General features: G+C 52.4%; 1 long non-coding RNA gene across 2 annotated transcripts; it reads left to right on the forward strand.

Annotated features, from left to right (window-relative positions):
• The first annotated feature begins 5,876 nt into the window (after positions 1 to 5,876).
• On the forward strand, positions 5,877 to 7,677 carry LOC105709797 (uncharacterized). 2 transcript variants are annotated; one of them, XR_001105605.3, is made up of 2 exons: positions 5,877 to 5,957; positions 6,355 to 7,677. It is a non-coding gene; the product is annotated as an uncharacterized LOC105709797 (long non-coding RNA). The 2 variants fall into 2 exon arrangements; XR_001105606.2 differs by lacking the exon at positions 5,877 to 5,957 and adding an exon at positions 6,052 to 6,087.

Below are 7,677 nucleotides of genomic sequence, written 5' to 3' on the forward strand. Positions count from 1 at the left end.
GCACTGCAGGGCCTCTGCCTCATACCCTCGCCTGCCCGCCAAGGAAGACAGACCCTCAGGCTTGGCCTCCAGTGCCGCCTGGCCTGGGTCTCCTCCCTAGATCCGCAAACGGGCTTTCCTGCTTGCTTCCACTTGCCATGCAAAGGGCTTGCTGACCAGGGTGGGACTGGCATGGGCCTGCAGCCACTACCCAGCACCTCATTCATTCATTCAACAAACATCAATGAGGCCGTGTGCCAGGAACCATGTTCCCAGCGGGAGAAACCATGAGAAGAAAACAGACTCGATCAACGCCTGCCCTCAGGGAGGACATCACTTGGTCACCGCGTAGTGGGGGAACCACATCCCAGCTGCAGAACTTAAGCATGGAAATGAACACTTCATTATTTGTGTTTTAATTTATAATCGATCTATTAAAGTTACTAGATAAAGACCTCATTTTCCTTAGCCTTTACAGTGGGCCTTCCAGAAACCGTATTGACTAATAATTTCGATGTAAAACTCACTTTCACATTCTTTGAAGAATGATCAATTAGATTATGTAAATTTCACAGCTTGGCCAGGCATGGTAGGTCACACCTGTAATCCCAGCACTTTGGGAGGCCGAGGCGGGTGGATCGCCTGAGGTCAGGAGTTTGAGACCATCCTAACCAACACAGTGAAACCCGTCTCTACTAAAAATACAAAAAATTAGCTGGGCGTGGTGACGGGCTCCTGTAATCCCAACTACTCGGGAGGCTGAGGCAGGAGAATCACTTGAACCTGGGAGGCGGAGGTTGTGGTGAGCTGAGATCTCGCCATTGCACTCCAGCCTGGGCAACAAGAACAAGACTCTGTCTCAAAAAACGGAGAAATAAATAAGTAAATAAAAACAAATATGAATTTCACAGCTCAATTTTCCCCTAAGTATTTAGCATGCCTTAAATGCCCAATTAACAAAATACCCTTAGATAATCTCAAACAACAATTAGAAACATAACCAACTTGATTCTCTTAATGGAGCCGGGTACAAATCCAAAATCAACATCTTCCTAAGCACTTATGGGGCTCTTGGAAATAAATAAATCAAACATTTAGTATATCAGATGACTGCTTTTTTTTTTTTTTTTTTTGACGCAGGGGCTCACTCTGTCCCAGGCTGGAGTGCACTGGCGTGATCATGGTCACTGCAGTCTCAACCTCGTGGGAGAGTCAAGCATCCTTCCACCTCAGCCTGCTGAGTAACTGGGATTACCAGCATGTACCACCACATCCAGCTACATTTTTTTATTTTTAGTAGAGACAGGGTCTCACTATGTTGCCCAGGCTGGTCTCAAACTCCTGGGCTCAAAAGATCCCCTCCCTCTCTCTCTCTCTTTTTGAGACAGAGTCTCGCTCTGTCGCTCAGGGCAGTGGAACGATCTCGGCTCACCGTAACCTCCACCTCCCAGGTTCAAGTGATTCGCCTGCCTCAGTCTCCTGAGTAGCTGGAATTACAGGTGTGAGCCACCACGCCCGGCTAATTTCTGTATTTTTAGTAGAGACGGGGTTTCACCATGTTGGTCAGGATGGTCTCGAACTCCTGACCTTGTGATCCACCTGCCTCGGCCTCCCAAAGTGCTGGGATTACAGGTATGAGCCACCACATCTGGCCCGGCTGAACTCTTCCAAGCATCTTTTTTTTTTTTCTTCTTCTTCTAAACATCTTAAAAGCCAGTTACTAATCCTGGAGCAGTGTCAGTGCTACAGGACAGCTTAATTTTTCACCCCATGATTACAAATGTATCGAACAGTACATGCAGAGGCAGGGTCCCATGCAGGGTCCAGAGTGGAGGTTGTGCAATTAGAAATTGACCCACAGTGCTGAACTTTGACTCAGAGCCTGGCCAGTCCAAGAACTTTTTTTTTTTTTTGAGATGGAGTTTCACACTATTGCCCAGGCTGGAGTGCAATGTCAGTATCTCGGCTCACTGCAACCTCTGTCTCAGGTTCACATGATTGTCTTGCCTAAGCCTCCTGAGTAGTTGGGATTACAGGCACATACTACCACATCGGGGGATTTTTTTTTTTTTTTTTTTGTATTTTTAGTAGAGGTAGGGTTTCACTATGTTGGCCAGACTGGTCTCAAACTCCTGGCCTCATAATCCACCTGCCTCAGCCTCCCAAGATGCTGGGATTACAGGCGTGAGCCACCGTGCCTCGTCTTTTTTTTTTTTTTTTCTGAGACAGTCTTGCTCTGTCACCCAGGCTGAAGTGCAGTGGCACAATCTTGGCTCACTGCAACCTCTGCTTCCTGGGTTCAAGCGATTTTCTCTCCTCAGCCTCCCAAGTAGCTAGGGTTACAGGTGCGCGCCGCCACACCCAGCTATGTCTCAGAACTACTTTCACTTTCCTCTTTTCTTTCTTTTCTTTTCTTTTTTTGAGGCAGGGTCTCTTAAGCATAGCTCACTGCAGTCCCAATCTCCCAGGCTCAAGTGATCCTCCTGCCTCAGACCCCTGAGTTGCTGGTACCATAAGCACATGCCAACAGGCCTACCTACTTTTTAAAATTTTTAGTAGAGAGGAAGTCTCACTGTTGCCCAGGCTGGTCTCAAACTCTAGCTCTAGTGATCCTCCCACCTGGACCTCCCAAAGTGCTGGGATTACAGGGGTGAGCCACCACACCTGGCTGAACCTTTCCCCTCGGAGCTGAGCCCTTCCAAATCCAAGCCTCTTCTTGCAAGCTAGTTCCTTGATGGGATCTGGCATTCCTATCTGGTACCACCTCTTCTTTTTTTTAGCCTGATTTATGATCACGGAATTTGGGTGTAGACCAAAACCTTACCTCAGTATGCGCAAGGTTTTGGGTTGATTAACATTCAGGAGATTCTGTAAATAGTACTGAAATTCCAGCCTGATTTTGCTTGCCTACTTCATCTGATGTGCACTACTGGAGAATCACAGGATTTTGCTTTTTCACAGAATTACTGATTCTTTAAAAATATTCAGCCAGGCTTGGTGGCTCATGCCTGTAATCTCAGCACTTTGGGAGGTCGAGGCATGCGGATCATCTGAGGTCAGGAGTTCGAGACCAGCCTAGCCAACATAGTGAAACCCTGTCTCTACTAAAAATATAAAAATTAACCAGGCATGGTGGAATATGCCTGTAGTTTCAACTACTCAAGAGGCTGAGGCAAGAGAAGTGCTTGAACCTGTGACAGGGAGGTTGCAGTGAGCTGAGATCTTGCCACTGCACTCCAGCCTGGGCGAGAGGGAGACTTCGTCTCATAAATAAATAAATAAAAATGAAAAATAAGGCCTGGCACAGTGGCTCATGCCTATAATCCCAGCACTTTGGCAGGCGGAGGCTGGCGGATCACAAGGTCAGGAGTTCGAGACCAGCCTGACCAACATGGTGAAACCCTGTCTCTACTAAAAATACAAAAATTAGCCAGGCGTGGTGGCGTACGCCTCTAATCCCAGCTACTAAGGAGGCTGAGGCAGGAGAATCGCTTGAACCTGGGAAGCGGAAATTGCAGTGAGCCAAGATCCTGTCACTGCATTCCAGCCTGGGCGACAGATTGAGACTCCATCTCAAAATAAATACATACATACACACTACATACTATTCAAATGGTCTTGTCTTCCTCTGTACCACAGCATGGAGTAAACCACATTCCAAGGTTTTTCTCTTTACTGGAGAATAGGATTAGGAGCCAACATCTGCACAGTGGCCACTGACCAATTGTCAGTGAGGGCAGTGGAGGATATCCCTTAACACCAAGAAATGTTGTTATAATATTGTTTTAATTGTTCTTATAAAGGTTTCCACCGGGTGCAGTGACTCACGTCTGTAATCCCAACACTTTGGGAGGCTGCGGCAGGAGGATCGCTTGAGCCCAGGAGTCCGAGGCCAGCCGACATACCATAATGAGACTCCCCTCTCTACAAACAAAAGAATTAGCCTGGCATGGTGGCACACACCTGTAGTCTCAGTTCCTTGGGAGGCTGAGATGAGGGGATCACTTGAGCCCAGGAGATTGAGGCTGCAGTGAGCCATGATGGCACTACTGCACTCCAGCCCGGGCAACAAAGCAAAATCCTGACTCAAAAAAAAAAGTTTCTATATTCCAATTTTGAATAGATTGACCATTTTATCCTTTTTTATTCTGAGCTACCAGGTTCTTACCCATCTGTCATTTACATTCTCAAGAACACAAAAAATGCTATGTTATCACCACATTTTGCTTTTGAATTCTGATATTGTTTTATCTTTCTCATAACTGAATGGAAATCTGTGTACCTTAACCCACCCACACAGGATCATCATACCTGAATTCCTATGGGTAAACAGGACAATCTCATACTCCAAATTGGTGGGGGTGAGCGGGCGCGTGGCTCATGCCTGGAATCCCAGCACTTTGGAAGGCGGATGCTGGTGGATCACTTGAGCCCAGGAGTTCGAGATCAGCTTGGGGAACATGGTGAGCCTTCATCTCTACAAAAAATTTAATAATTAGGCCGGGCGTGGCGGGGCTTTGGGAGGCTGAGGCAGGCGGATCATCTGAGGTCAGGAGTTCGAGACCAGCCTGGCCAAGATGATGAAACCCCATTTCTACTAAAAATACAAAAATTAACCGGGTGTGGTGGCGGGCGCCTGTAATCACAGCTACTTAGGAGGATGAGGCAGGAGAACACATTGAACCCGGGAGGTGGAGGTTGCAGCAAACTGAGATCGCACCACTGCACTCCAGCCTAGGGCATAGAGGGGAAACTCCGACTCAAAAGCAAATAAACAAATAAATAAAGTATAATAATAGCCAGGAGTGGTGGCGCGCGCCAGTAGTCCCGGCCACTTGGGGAGACTGAGGCGGGAGAACTGCTTGAGCCGGGGAGGTCGAGGCTTCACTGAGCTGTGCTCGCGATACTGCATTGTAGTCTGGGCGCCAGAGTGAGACTCAGTCCCCAAAAAAGCCACCAGAAAAACAAAAAAACAAATTGGTAGGGAGGAGCGCCTGGGGTCGCAACGAATCCACAGATCCTCAGGCCAGGTGGTGGCGCCCACTGCGCGTGTGCAGTGCCGGCTCTCCAGGCTAGTCGAGGGCAGGGAGCAACGGCGGCACCTGGGACACAGCGATTGGCTGCGACCAGGAGAGGGCGGGAAGAACTTGGCGGAGAGCGCCGATATCTCTGATTGGCTGTCAAGAGTAGCCCGTGCCAGCTGCCGGAAGGGGCCCGTAGGCCGCGAGCGCACTAGTCTCTGATTGGCTGGAGCACGGCGGCGGGCGTCTGCGATTGGCCGGGCCGGTCGGAGCGCGGCGCTTGGCACACCTCGGCAGGTTCGAGGCGCCCTGGGGTAGCGGCCGCAACCAAGCTGGCGGCGCGGCTGCCCCGCTCCAGGTCGCACCCGCGGCTCGCCCGCGCCCGTGCCCACTCGCGACTGGGCCGGGCCCGCTCGTCGCTGCCGCAGACCTCGCTGCCCCCGCCGTCCCTGCCGCACCCGCCGCTGCCCGGCCTGCCGCCGGGCGTGAGCCCCGGGCCGCCGCTGCCCTCCGCGCTCGCCCTGGCCGAGCTGCCGCCGCTGCCTGCACTCCCGCTGCGGCCTGAGCCGCTGGCGCCGTGGGGTCCCGGAGCGCACCTGGCGCTGCCTGAGCTGCCGCCCGAGGCCTGCGCGCCCGCGCCGCCCGCAGCCGCGCTCGCTCTGCAAGATCTGCCGCGCCTGCCCGCGCCTGCGCCGCCACCCGCGCACCTGCCGCTGCCTCCGCTGCCCGAGGCCGCCGTCGCCGCCGCCCCCGAGCCCGTGGGCGCGCGCGGCCGCCTGCCCCTGGTCTCCGAGCCGCCCCCGCAGCCGCTGCCGCCGCTGCCTGCGCGGCCCTCGCCCTTCAGCCTGCTGGCGCCCCCCGCTACCCGTGACCCGTGGCCACTGCCCGCTTTCCCCCCGCCCCCGGCGCCGCATTTCTTCCTGTAGCCTCCCTGCTGACCCGGCCCTCCCGCGGCGGGTGAGTGAGCAGCCCCGCTGCCTGTACACAGGGCCAGTGCGCCTAGCCGCCTTCCCTGGGCATGGATTCAGAGGATGGGGGTTAGAGCCCGTTTTGGGGAGGAGAGAAAGGGGAATCGGAAGCAACCCAGGTATGGTAGAGAAAGGAGCGAGTCTGAAAATAGACTCGTCTAAAGATTCGGGTTTTTCTTCCATTTTCCCCTGGTGCCCTCCTGCAGTCCTCTTGCTAGGTTATTTGAGAATGTAACCCATCCCCTGGGCTGATAACCTGGCTTGTGATCAGGGCGGCGGGCGGGGCCCACAGCACATGTCCAAGGAAATGGGGATCGAGGAGATGACAACAAAAGCTTAAAGTGCTTTAACTATATCCAGGTGTTTCATTTCTCTTATAAATAAAGGATCTGGATGCCACGGCTAAGACCATCCTCAGTTTATGGCTGTTGAAAATTCTGATCCTGCCTCAAAAGACTTAAGAAGTCTAACTTTCAACTGAAACAGATCCAGGGGTTGGACTGCCCGTGCAGATCACGAAAGCTACTATGTGGATTGATACTGGACCCGAAGGTCACATGCAAGGGCTGTGAAGTCATCCCCACGGGACAGGAGAGCTTCCCTACCCCTCCTTCCCTCGCTGGGTCCTGAGAGGAGGCTCCTGTTCTCTCTGGCTTTGCCTGCACCCCACCCGCCAGTTTCTGTGCAGCCTCTACGACTCAATAAAGTTCTCTTTGTTCCCTAGGTGGCCTGAGCTCAGGTAATCAGGCGGAAGTTCTGTCTCAGTGGGCTCTTCTCCAGCAGCACAGGACCGGTATCAGGAAGCCAACCTTGACCCTGGGGACCTCGGAGAGCCCAGGACCCACCACCGAGAAAGGCAGTGTACTGGTTCCTTGTGACTGCAGTAACAAATGTGTACCCACTGAGTGGCTTCAAACAACAGAAACTTATTCTTTACAGTTCTGGAGGCCAGAAGTCAGAAATCAAGGTGTGGGCAGGACCATGTTCCCTTCACCGGTGCTAGGGGAGGGTCCCTCCTGCCTCTCCCACTGCCTGGTGGCTCCAGACCTTCTGTGGCTTGTGGCCACATCACTCCAGATCTCGCCTCCCTCTTCACATGGCCTTCTCCCCAGGTCTGCTTCCAGTCTCCCTGTTTTTATCTTTTAAGAGGTCAGATTGTCATTGAATGTGGGGCCCACCTGAAATCTAGGATAATCTCATTTTGATATCCTCAATTTAATTCATGTGCAAAGGCCCTTTTATCAAGTAAGGTCACATTCACAGAGTCCAGGGCTTAGGGGGTGGAGGTATTTCGCGTGCCCCCATGCAATCCAGACAGGCAGTGTCCTCTCTTCTTTGGGGCTGGCCTGCCTTCCCAGCTGTCTTCCCAGAACGGAATGTATCTTGGGTCCTGTCTCAGTGACCTGGAGCCCTGGGTGCCCTTGGGCAGGAGCTGATGGCACTAGTACCTTGATAAAGTTCTTACTGGCACCTGAAGAAAATAGAGTGACTCTCCTTCCCCTTCTCTGACTTAGGGCCAGGTGCTCATTCCCTTTGGCTTATAGTTCAGGCCTCCTCTCAGCTAAGAAACAGGAAGTACAGGGACAGAGTCTACTCTTAAAGACAGCGTAGCCCCAGGGGCCCCCACCCTCACAGGGTGGGAGCAGTAACTGCTGCTGGTTGAAATTGACAGTTACAACTGATAATAAAGTTAATTGTTACCCAGTCAA

Source organism: Aotus nancymaae, unplaced genomic scaffold, assembly GCF_030222135.1.
Source record: "Aotus nancymaae isolate 86718 unplaced genomic scaffold, 86718_ANA_hifiasm-v0.15.2.pri h1tg000049l, whole genome shotgun sequence".
In the NCBI taxonomy this organism is placed as follows: Eukaryota; Metazoa; Chordata; class Mammalia; order Primates; family Aotidae; genus Aotus; species Aotus nancymaae.